The sequence below is a fragment of the Rhipicephalus microplus genome, chromosome 5 (genome assembly GCF_043290135.1).
Source record: "Rhipicephalus microplus isolate Deutch F79 chromosome 5, USDA_Rmic, whole genome shotgun sequence".
NCBI lineage: Eukaryota > Metazoa > Arthropoda > Arachnida > Ixodida > Ixodidae > Rhipicephalus > Rhipicephalus microplus.
Window position 1 is genome coordinate 117886008 of NC_134704.1, and position 13126 is coordinate 117899133.

At 40.2% G+C, this 13126-nt stretch overlaps 1 long non-coding RNA gene across 1 annotated transcript; it reads right to left on the reverse strand.

Moving 5' to 3' along the window:
* Positions 1-204: 204 nt before the first annotated feature.
* LOC142817907 (uncharacterized) lies at positions 205-4806 on the reverse strand. Its single transcript, XR_012895417.1, has 2 exons — positions 4682-4806; positions 205-522 (listed from the first exon to the last, which is right to left on the reverse strand). It is a non-coding gene; the product is annotated as an uncharacterized LOC142817907 (long non-coding RNA).
* Between the last annotated feature and the right edge of the window lie 8320 nt (positions 4807-13126).

The following is a 13126-nucleotide window of genomic DNA, read 5'->3' on the forward strand; positions in this document are numbered from 1 at the left end:
AATCATCGGCATCTTACTAATTGTCGTGATGCGGAAGCAAAATTACCTTTTAAATAAAATACATTACAAAACTACTAAACATGCTAGCGATCATAAATGGTGGTTACATTGCAACACATTAATGCAGTGTTCTATGCAAGACTTAAAGAACTTATAAAGTTATTATTATCAATAGAGAAGCATTAATATACACATCAGCCCTGCTACAATCAATATGTTTTTTTATTTGTCTGTATGCTCCAGCTGTGAATAGTGACATTGCAATGATGATCGTACACAAATGAGGTGACTGCACCGGATTTTCACGAGCTCCACCTAAGCCACAGGATGATGGCACAATGTAACAGCAATTTTAGAACGAAATGTTTAAACATAAATAATAATCATAGCACTGTGAAAGTGTGGCGCTGTGTTTATCTCATGAATGCCTTGTGGAGATCGGCGAAATGCTGCTTGAGGCTCCGGCACCACTGTAAATTTCGAAGGTCACTGCGATAGAACTTATGTGTCCTTCATAGGCACCTGGAAATGAAAATAATTGGCACAAATAATGTCAGAGACACATGATAGCACAATAGTTTACATGCACAAGAAATATAACACACAGAATGAAACTGAAAATTTAAGGCACACAATCCTTCATGTTATGCATATGTGAATAATAGAAGGATTGAGTGTATAAATTAGTTCTGCCACATCAAAAAAACAGCATGCTTATCACAGTGAAAATAACTAGGTTGTCACGATTTTCAATGGTAGAGATAATCGATTAATATGTCCTTATGAAATTATGATTTAAACGCTTCCTGCACAGTAAAACTTTAGGAACTGCAAGTGAAAGCTCTCAATGTTCATTTAATAGTGTGTGCATGTACATCTGCTGCCTTTATACTATACAGTTTGTGCACAAAATTGGCATCTTGAACAATTTTGAGAGTTAAACCTATGCAACTTATGAAGGTTAAAATCACCATGAAAGCAAGCAGGACCAGGCAGGTGCCATTAAATATCTGTGCAAGCCAGATAACTATAACCGAACTGCACACATATAGGGGAGCAAGAGTAACAGAAATTTGGCTGCTGACCCGCATGTCGCGGTATCAAACCCCGGCTCCATTTCCGATGGAGGCAGAAATGCTGTAGGCACGTGTGCTCAGATTTGGGTGTACGTTAAAGAACCCCAAGTGGTCGAAGTTTCCAGTGCCCTCCACTACGGCGTCTCTCATATTCATATAGTGGTTTTCGGACGTGAAACCCCACATATAAATCAAGAATAACAGAAATAAACTGCCAACAGAAAAGTTGGGTGCATGTGCTATTTGTAAGTGCTTACACCTTACTACATACAGCATGCTCATTCTATTTTAAATACCGATATTGAAAATAACTGCTCTATTAGGAATGTAAAAGGTAAGGTAGAACTGAACGACTCTACAAAAAGTGACCTTATTATGACATCACGTTTTCTTATAACAAAATTGACTAAGACTCTCAAATATCATTATGCAAGGAAAAAATCTTCAAAAGAACAATCAAGTTTGAAGTCATAATTATTTATATGGCTACTATGACTATAACCAAGAAATCGACCTCAACATGGCTAATGTTAGTTTTTAAGGCCTATGTTCACTAGACAATGAACTATACCACAAAAAGCACAGCGTTCAGGCAAAGCACCACACAAAAAAAGAAAGCAGTCCTTTTTGTTATTACCTACAATGCCTTTAAAATGGTATTTTTACCTCTACTTTCCGCTTTTTATCTAAGTAACTGGTGTGAAACAAGTTAGCTGAAAATGCACTGTGCCTCCAAAACCTGTTGGTTGAACCTGAATTTTTAAAAAATGGTGAAGCTTGCACTAAATTAGGCTCCACAAGCCTTGGAACAGTGAGTCTACATGACTCTTAGGACTACTTTAGTTACTTGTGTTTTGTTTCTGGGCCTAAGCATAAAGACAAGGGCTTAACTGAATTGCTGCTAACAAACAAATGCTTTCGAAATTGCCCGAGCGTCAAAGGATGCTCAGCCATTTGTTGTTTTTTGCACTGGGCTATTCTACACCAAACATACAAACCATACTGCCTGGCGACCATCACAGATGTATAGTTTAAAAAATGATGGTAATTTACTCTTCTGAAAATAGTTATTTGCAGAAATGTTTTGAAGAGAAAAGAGTAGTGGTCACGTGGGTACCTTCAGAATTTCACAGAATGTCGTGCGGGTGTTATTTGTGAGAAAAATTTCAAAGTACCGCTTTTTCTTGCCATATCAAATTTGATCTACATATTAAGTAAAGATGCTTCTTAAAGTATTTGAAGTCAAGTAACATTAGTGCAATTTTTCTGCTACATAGGCTTTGAAGAATTCAGCCAAACTGTTTATCGTTTGCATTTCTTGTATGGCAATACTGCATTTTGTATGAATATTTGAGCCACAAATACTCACTGCACAGAAGTTATATTTTACAAAAAAAAATAATGTTAGGTCCAGATTACAAATATCACTATATAATCGTTTTTGTCCACATTGAGATGCAATTTGAGCTGTGTGTTTGTCTAATTGAAAATTACTTTTATATGTAAGTTGAAAGAAAATAAACAGTTCTTGTTACATGGCAAGTGTTAGCATTACAATTTTTGTTTAAATGAGGAAAATGATTTTTGAAGTCTCCTATTGAGGGCCATGGGGAACTTTGGAATGGAAGCTGTCGTACATCAAATGCAGAAAACAGCCATCATAAGAAAACTTCAAAAATTCATTTCTACTTTAAGACAAAGTGTAATCATATAACTTGCCATATAAAGAGAACTGCTTCCTTGCTTTTGATGTGGCGAAAAAATTGCACTAATATTACTGAGCTTCATGCACTACACAAAATCACCTTTACTTAATACCAAGACCGAATTTGGTGTAGAAGAGGCAGTATTTTTGAAACACTTTACTTTTTACAAGCAACACCCAGACGACATCCTGGGAAGTCCAGAAGGCACCAACGTGGCCTAATATTTTGTTCTCTGCGATATACTTTAGCATTTTGCTGTTTTCAGAAAAATACAGTAAACGAGCACAATATTTTTTTTTTTCAAAACACATTTAGGACGGTTGGCAAAATGGCTGGGATGTTTGATGCGTAATTGCCTCACTGCCAGCATTTATTCTTCCGAAGCTCAAGCTATCACCTCTCTGTTACTGCCTCCCTCACATACAATGCCTGCATAGGAAAGAAAAAAAAAGGCAGGTCCGACAAAGTTCACAAGGCAAGATATTTTCATGTTGGATAAATTCATTACCATAAACAGCAGCAAAATAACATTCATTTTGAGGAGCCCAAGACACAAGCTATATACCAGCATACTAAGAGCCAAGCACAAACTTTTCAATTGAACATGTGTGGTGATAGGCAGGAAGCACTTATTGCAAGACTGATCAGTCTGTAATTAACTAAATGAAGTACAATGCACTGTTCAATCCAACACCACATAGGCATCTTTGCTATAGCAAAGCCATGTGTCATTGATTCATGCACTAGATGGGACAATGCAAATGTAACAAAAAAGTTGAAAAAAGAAAACAAGGGAAAAAAAAGAAGAAAAGGGGGGATGCAAAGTAGGAGCAGTGTAGCACTACTTTTACTTTGCATTCCCCTTTTCTTTCTTCTTTTTTCTTCTTTTCTATCATTTATCTTTTTTTTGCTTCCCTTACCCCTAACCTCCGACAGGAGAGCACTTTGTATCAGCGCAACCTAACTTGAAAAGAAGCAAGGGCTGCACTCTTCTGCGTTATAGGTTTTTTTTCTTTTTTCAGACGAACATTTCCAACAGGCACACACGCCTATACCAAAAGATGATGTCATTACTGACCCCATTTAAACTAACACGCCAAGGATGACAAGGTGACTTCTAAAAAATAGGTCCTCCTATCGCAACATCGGCCAGCCTGTCTGAAGCACTTCTACTGTTCACCCTGATTACCCCACTAGATGTTTCCATCTGTCGACTCACATCTTCATTTTGGATAACACTAAGACGAGCTTACATTGCTGAATACGCACGAAAGTTTAGTGATGTATCATGTATCAGATTAAGCAACTCTGTTAAAAAATTATTGATAGCTTGCTTCCAGGCTTTTTATACTGTAGCCTGAAACTTCGTAATGTCTTCTATGCACATGAACCAGATTGACAGCGTAATGCACAACATGCTTAAGAATACTGCGAGGAACAAGATAACGACAAAGCGACCAGCCACCCAAAATTTTCGCTGTACATGTTTATAAAATGTTCATGTACCCCAAACGAGGTGCTTATGATACAAGCCGAAAAAACCTACAAGTAGGGCCTTGGAGTCTTCTGGAAGTAGACGTGTTGCATTTTTTCTGTAGAGGGCTTTAGACCCATAAGTGAGGAACAAAACTCCTGTATAATGAAGAATGCTGGCAGCTATCAGTTATAGAAAAACCTAATGCAGCTAATCTTCCCCGACACATCTGTACATTTAGAGAGGTGACGTAGCTTCTGTGATTGTGGCAGTAACTCCAACAGGACCAGTGCGAAAATTGGCACTACTTGGCTAGACAAATGTCCAAACATGCCTGCCCGACTCCCTCTAGCCATCCTGGCTGAATCTGACACATGATTTCTTAACTGCTGGCTGGACAAAAACAAAACCACTGAAGCACTCACAATACACAGCTTGAAGTTCCTCTGGAGTGGTCAACTTCATCTTCTGCGATGAAAGAGCAGCACAGTGTACTGATAAGGCATTCCTTGCAATGGTTTTCAATGCCACACAGTGACCTTGCTTTTCCTGTCGGAGAGAGCTTCGGGAGCTTGGAGGGTGCTTGCTCTTTTCTGGGGGCTGCTGCCGCTCCTCGTTTTCTGCTCAAGGTCAACCTGCATAAAGTTGTAGACGAGGCTTTAAGAGTTGTATATAATGATATACAAATTTTCGCTGAACACACATTTCCTCGTGGCACACTGAGGAATTTCTTATAAAACTTAAGGCCTCGCATATGCAAACATTTACAATTGATCCGAAGATGCACTCGACTCTAAAGAAGCAAGTTTGTTATGTAGTGTATATAAAGAAAGGTCATTCAGCACAACCACAACTACAGTTGCACACGAAAACGACATTTTACACGATCCTGTTTATTTACATGGTCCATTTTATTTTATTTACACGGTCCATTTTACACGGTCCTGTTTTACACGATCTGGTCTGCATGAACTCTTGAACCGGGCACCATATAGGTTGAAAGACACACACAGACTTTGAGACAAACCTAGTTTCCCGTGGAGCATCCTCTTGCACTATAACAACACATCTCAATCTAGTTAGTTGGTCAGAACAAGGTGAAAACAGCTCGCACTTGAAAAGCACGGGCAGAAGGAAACGCCTGCACCCTGTGCTTTCTGTACATTCTCGTTGAGGGTGCAGTTTTCACGTTATCCTTATGCAATTTCGCATTTATAACATTGTTCGCTGCATAATCTTTGTGGCGTTAAAGTGTGTGATATCGTCATGTGTATCCCATGTAATTTATAAAAATAGAATACAAGATAGCTTGATTCAAAAATAACAAAGTGCATCCAGCGCCATGTCCTGTAGCCATTCTTTAGGCAAGTGGCAGAATGATTTATTCTTCAAAACATATCTTACTTGTAACCACTACAAGAGCTAACTCGTACACTGGCACATTCTGTTTGCCTCTTCAGATTATAAGGTACCTTTTTTACACCAGAAAATCTTCAAGAAGAATAGAAGTGTTGTAATTGTGAAGAAAGAAAAGTAGAAGGAAAAAAAGATATTGATTGATTTGTGGGGTTTAACGTCCCAAAACCACCATATGATTATGAGAGACGCCGTAGTGGAGGGCTCGGGAAATTTTGACCACCTGGGGTTCTTTAACGTGGACCCAAATCTGAGTACACGGGCCTACAACATTTCCGCCTCCATCGGAAATGCAGCCGCCACAGCCAGGATTCGAATCCGTGACCTGCGGGTCAGCAGCCGAGTACCTTAGCCACTAAACCACCGTGGCGGGGCAGGAAAAAAAAAAAGATAGCCTGCCCTGTACAGGGACCGAGCCTGCGAACTTCGAATAACATGTCCGATGCTCTATCAACTGAGCTACCATGGCGGCTATCCCTCTTCCATTTTGTACGGTATATATGTGCATTTATACATGGAAGAGTCAGTCAGCGCTGCCTGTTACCATTATGGCGAGTGTGGGACACCTTTTTTTGCCTACTGGCAATTACATTAGGATTGCAATTACGTTACGATTACTTCCAATATCCCTATACTTCTTTGGCAGCATTATGCATCTGTCCGTTCTCAGAAAATCTGCTAGTCACAGGAGGAGGCAATAGTTCGCCCTCCCACCTAAATGCATGTACTTGAACACATGCACAACTGATCAAAAAAAACAAAACAAGTCACACACCGCTAAGATTACTGAGATTCACTGTTTCAGATTCATGAGTAAAGGAAAGAACTATAAATTTAAGGGTTTGTTGTCTTTGTTGAACACAAATTAATGAGAACTAGCAGAAAATGATGCCAAACAAACTATAGGGGATGTTATCAAAAGTAATTTTAACAAAATTGTGAAAAGAAAAGTGAACAAAAACGTAACTTGGCAACGTTTTTTGACAATTGAATTGACATTACTTTTTATAACATCCCTTTATTTTACTGGGTAATGTTGTCGGGTAATTCTCATTATTAGAGTGGTGAGTAGGCTGACAAAGAAAGTATATGGCATTGATACTTCTTTTGAACACCTAAAAGTTTGAGGAACTTAAAAGAGTGGAAGCTACTTTGAGTAGACCAGAATATTTAGCTGGAGCGAAAAAAAAACGTACACACATTTTTACCAGGCTTTTTAACCTATTTTGAGACATAAAAGTGTATGCTGCCAGTAATGTTAAGTACCATTACTTTTGTCACACTATGCACTGTAGCAGGTGTAGTTAGAGTGGTGATAGTGAAGGATTAATCAAGCACGCCACCAACTGCGTTCACATCAATGGTCGCGTATTTTAAAAATAAACCTGCTGTATAGAAAAAAAAATTTTAGAGCATTTATGATTTTATCCAAATCAAGTTAAACCGACTGGGTAAGCAAACCATTTGCATAAAATCAAAAGGCATAAAGTGATTCATGTATTATAACTATGTGAACAATTTCAGCAATGCAGGGCAAAGTGACAACAGTTCTATTAAAAACCCCTCTCATTATAACATGCATGAAAAGCACCACACCAGAATATTTTATAGTGCATGTAACATCGAGACTACTAGACTGTCTATTGACCTTTTAGAAGAAGGGTATCTCCTTCACATTCAAGGGGCAACCACTTAGCCTTTTCCTGAGCTTTTCTGTGAATATTTCCTGAATTTCAGATATCATTAGGATTGATTTAGAGTAAACAGATTTTGCTTACGCATTGAAACCTAGTTCTGTATGTAACTGCAATTATGGGTGCCAAACCATCTCCAATTAATTTTTAACATTTAACTTATTTTTTAACTGCAGCAGCACAACTAGCTATGGGTGCCCAAAAAGTAGCTAGAAACAATACCTTTACCTCTTTGAGCCTTTTGGAAGTGTTCAGCTTCTCAGTGCTCACCTTACAACATTTTTTTTAAATACGTGTTTGTATGCCCACTGCTCTTGCTCCTTGTACAGTGAGGAGGAGCACATGGCAAGAAGAGACAAGAAAGAAGCATAGCGAAAAAAAGCGAAATAAGCGAGGACCTCTTTTGTATCGTACAATGTGTGTAACATTACTATTGCGACAACATATAGACAAATTATCACGGCTATGTATCCATTGTAGAGTCATACACAGCTGCAACACCACGACTAAATTTCAACCTTGCGTTGGTTTAGGATCCCTTTATAGTGGCAAGCTAATGATATCTGCATTTGTTTGGCACATACTAAGATGCAGTGAAATGTGATATGGTAATCTCATTTAGAATGCACGTCATGTGGCTTCATTGTATATGTGGCCACATGACCCCATTTAAACTCTGGTTGCAAAGCAATATGGCAGAGCCTAAACAGACGTCACCGACCACTCCAATCTGAACTTGCCTTTGCTACTTGCCCATTATCATCCCAGCAAAAAATGAATCTGCTACAGATATGTGCTAGCTTATGCTAAGGACCAAGTATGAAGGGTGTTTTGTCATTATTGAGATCAGTTATTTGTTCAAGAACACTTGCTGTCAAACACAAATACATTGCTGTTGAAGCATCAAGACTCAAATATAAAGCAAAAAGAAGTGTCTCTTTAAAAATTACAGGCCACAAGGTGCAAGATAAATATTTGATATACTTGGGATGTAAGGCACGCACAAGAGGTGCTGCCATATTATACTTTTCCTTGTGTTGAAACCTGCTTGCTTTACTCACCCAACACATCTGTAAAGATGCCGTGAAAACACCAAGGAGCTGATGCAGCAAGGTTGAACACATGTCCAGGGATTCCACCATTCCTAAGCAGCCCTACAGCCTCCACAGTCCTGCAACCATTTGTAAGATAAATATAGTTCTACCCAAAGTTCTTGGTTTACAGACACACATGCAAGACACATAACCACTCTGTAGGAAGTTTGCATAATAATGCGCTGGGTAGCAAAACGGATGCCAATATCGAGTATCCCGGCCTGCCGCTTCCTTCTTTCCGTTCTTAATTAATCAATCCATGGTTAATAAATGTTCCCCCAATGTGAAGTGTACTGGCAGTCCGGTGAAGAATTGCAATGTATTTCGAACATAGTCCGATTCATGGCAAGTAAGCATGCAATAGGGTTTTGTCAGCTGTTCGAGAAAAGAGCATGAAGTTTAGCTAAAACCCATGTTTTTTATAAACACCATTCAATTTGATATAAAAGTTGTGAGCATTATGTAAAGGAACACGGATTCATGTTTAATCAATGATTTCTTATAATGTACTTATATGAATGCAACTAACTGAATATGAAACGATAATTTTTGCTCGAGAATTTAGAGTTATGAACACTATCGCACTTGCCAGCTGCATCTTGTCCAAAACAGCGGCAAGATAGGCTAGTTTCTGTAGGTGAGCAGTAATGAGCAGTGCAAAGTAACAACAAGAAACACCAGTAACAACAGTATGGGGCAAGCACAGGCTGCCAACTGTATACATTATCACACAACAGTTCGCCTGAATATCAGTCAGACAACTTGTGCAAATGAAGGTCCAGTTGGGCATGAACAAGTTACGAAATCAACAATGCCTGCTTTCACTAACAGGACCCTCATTCACATAAAGTATGCAGCGATAAGCCCCTACCGAGGTACGTCACAGCATGATGTCACTGGCACATGTAAAAGGTGTGGCTGGAAAAACACTCCCGCTGGTGGCTGAGCCCGGTACAGTCGTGCGGTGTTTGGGGCAAGTTTTAATTTTTGAAAGCTTACACTTCACGTTACAATGTCGACATTAGCTGTAGTATGTGTCAGCAAACATCCAGCTGTGTGGTAAACTGTGTGGTAAAATATTTGCCACGCTGTCTGTTTATCTTGAAGTGAACACACGTGGTGGCCTGTGCGAGCAACAGCGGCATAGTCTTCAAAAATGTGCACTGTTGATTGCGGCATGTAGTGTGCATTGAAAGGTATTGAGAATATCGGTTAAACTGAGAATACTGTGTGTGGTGTGTGCAGTGTCAATAACAATGTGTCTTGTTTGCGAAGACGTTAGCACTCATGGCAGGGACCGGTCGATGAAAAAACTTGATTCGACATTTTAGTCAAGGTAAATATGCACTTGACGCGACCATCTGCGAGTGGGTACATCTCGGTGTTTGCGCTGTGTGCAGAAAAAAATTGCAAGGTCACCGGGCTGGAAGATACCATTTGCTGAAGCTGCATGTATGAATCGCCCAGACGAGTACGCAAGCTCAATAAAGGTATAACTCGTTTTATCGAAGGCCTCATATGTCTTCATGTAATAAGCAGAGATTCTTGTTTCACATATACTCAGTACCTTTACCGCTCGATATTCATGAAGTGACAATGCAAACAACAAGTTTGTTTGTTAGGTCCTAAGGGAGCAATGTAAATATGCAAATAAGTTGTAGGTGTCAGATGCAGCGATGTAACTGCACAAAAGATTACGTATATATTAGGCTACAGGTTTAGAATCGCATACATCTCAGTGGTCTATCAGGAACGTCACAAACAACTTCCTTGCCAACCAGCCCTTGCACAGAGGGAGGGAATGGCTGGCACGGTACTCGAAGTGACGTCACACTATTTGCAAACATAGAGAGGTTTCTTACTTAGGCAACATTTTGCACAATATATTTTTTAGATGCAAGACTGTACTCATCCACATTGATCATACTGATGTCTTTTGTTGTTACTTTGTGCTGTGAGTTACTAGGCATTTAGTCTCCATGATCTTTAAAAGCAAATTTCAGTGTTTTCTCTCATATTGCTGACAACTGTGTTGTTGCATAAATTGGTCAAAAAAGCAACACAGAAAGGCTGTCACAATAAATGCACCAACATGGGTATTCTCCTGCAAACAAAAGTCGGCACTGGTCCTGTCATTACCCGTCTTCCTTCTCTCTTTGCCTTGTTTGTGCTGAAACAGCCAAACACCTGATGAGTTAGATGAGAAATATTAACGCATCAAAACTATAAGTGCTTGCATCAGCAACTACACAACAGCGTGATAACCGCACCCCTGCCACACAGCAGCGAAACATATTTTGAATATGCTGGCAGTGTATTATTTTATAAAAAGCAACTCTGGCAGATTACAAAATCTCACATTGTGCATGCAAGTTTTCTTCAAAGTCAGGCGTACAATGTAGGTGCTGGCCGGTACATTATTAGTTACAAGCAAAGGCGTCTTGCAGGTACACATGCAGATTGCACGAACACCTCTCTCTCTCTACACTAGGCACACACATTATATCTTTTAACAAGCACACGCCACTGTTTAGGGGCATAATAACGCTCTACCGTGAACGTATGCTAATCAACCCACTTAGGCGGTTGGCTAGGTGAATCGAGCCAAGTTACAAATTGTATCGCCCGCGAACGTAAACAGAATGCTGCTTTGCATCAAATGGCACTGCAGGCTTCGTTTAATCAACAACGTAGCAAGCGCCGTGTGCGTCTTCCTCACTAGATTGCACACATGAAAAAATCGATCACCATACACATGCATGTTGCCGCAGTTGTCTCGAATTAGCTCCAGTAAGGCCGCGCCGATGCGCCATGGCTCTGCTGGCGTTAGCGTTGTCAAAGCGAATCGGCAACCGCACTCGCAAAGGCGCGTAAGGTTGCCGTTTCACGACGCCTCGTTCGAGTGCAGCAACACACACTTGCACTGAGTGGCATACTTGGTCTACATAAAAAAGTGTCCCCCTTACCTTTAGTTTCTTTCACAATGTCCTGAGCGAAGCGACCACAGGCGTCAGCCGTCACCTCGGAGTCCTTCGAGCGCCCGCCCAACCCGCCGATTCCTTGGACGACACGCACTTGATCCGCACTCGAACAACCGCGGGAATAGGGCGCAATCTTAGCACATCACACGAACGAGGAACGGCGCTTCCTTGCGTAAATTTAACATTTCGTGCTCTCGTGTGTAGCAGCGCGAACACATAGACGCACCGAAACGGCATGCCCACGAAAACAAAGAAGACAAACAACATGTGGCTTTAGCTGTGAATGGATTTGACTTGGATATTTGTGTGAGGAAAAAAAAAAAAAAAAACATCTGTCGCTGCTCTAAACTGAAAAAAAAAATGTATGTTATCTGGCAAAATAATTTTAAAAGTGATAAACGATTATTCAAAAAACAAGTTACAACTTATGAATATTTTCGCAGCTCTTTGTTTTGTTTTTGTTCTAGCAGACGACAGCCTCCTACTGCTTCTACGACAGACGTAGTGCGGTTTCACGTTCGGTGCGTGTCGCCGACGCAAAGCTCTACAGTAGTGATATCAGAGTTATCAATTCTCAATGAATCATAGGATGGCTACAAGGCAGTAACATTTTGACATAGTGCAGTACGCAATCTTTCAAGGTATGACGTTTCTTTGCTCTGAAGCAAATCGAAGCAAGCCGGCCAGCGCAATCAGCTGATGTCGCCACTACGCGAGGCATGGTCGTGCGCAATAGCGTCGCGCCCCGCGCTCGATTTGTCATCAAGCGATAGAGCTACTAAGTAGAATACAGCTAGATGCAGGGATTAATGGCGTATCACTCTAATTCCCTGTGGTGGCCGACTCAATCGCAAGAGAGCCCCGGGAAACAACCTTCAACTGCTCAAGCTTGTGTGTGGGTGTAAAAATACTTGTTTTCATCCGCGGCGGGGCAGCAATCTATAGTTGAAAGACATGGATGTGACGTATATAAAATCCCAAAACATATGCACACAACAATAGATACGATCGCATATCGTACATAAATATACCAACACATAGCGTGTAAAAAGCAAATTTATATACATAACTTAAACCAAGTGCACGCCCCAGCGCGAATAGCTTAGCAAGCTAACGCACTCAGTTCACGTACGCGAGTACAACTGAGTGGCGCAGGTTCGAGTCCCGCCAAGTCAAATTTTTTTTTGTTTTTTTTTCAACGTTTTTATTGTACTGCTATCTTTTCTAATGCCTTAGGTTCTAAAACAAAATAAAAGCAATATTGCGTTCAAGTACGTATGTGGGACTGTGTTTTTTGCGCAACAGTTATTAGTATTTTTATTTTCATTATTAATTTTTTTATTTATTTCATAATATAACAAAATTAAGGACTAAGGGGAACATTGGGTCTGCTTGATTGTGAAGGGACTCGAGAAGTGAGAAAACTCAAACCAGAAAATTTATTTGAGAAAAAACTGAGCATTTCACAGCCGGACCAGTTTCTTCAAGGGTAGGGCCTAGGTATGCGCGAGACTTGCTATATGACTCATCTCAAGCTGTGGCAGTTGAGGGAAGGCAATATCACCGAGAAGCAGTTCCAAAATTTTGGTTGATGTTTTTTGATTCCTCCAAAATAAGGGCTGCACAATTGTGATCGAGCCAAACCAAGAATGGCGGGCACGAAGTCATGAGACAGAAAATGAATA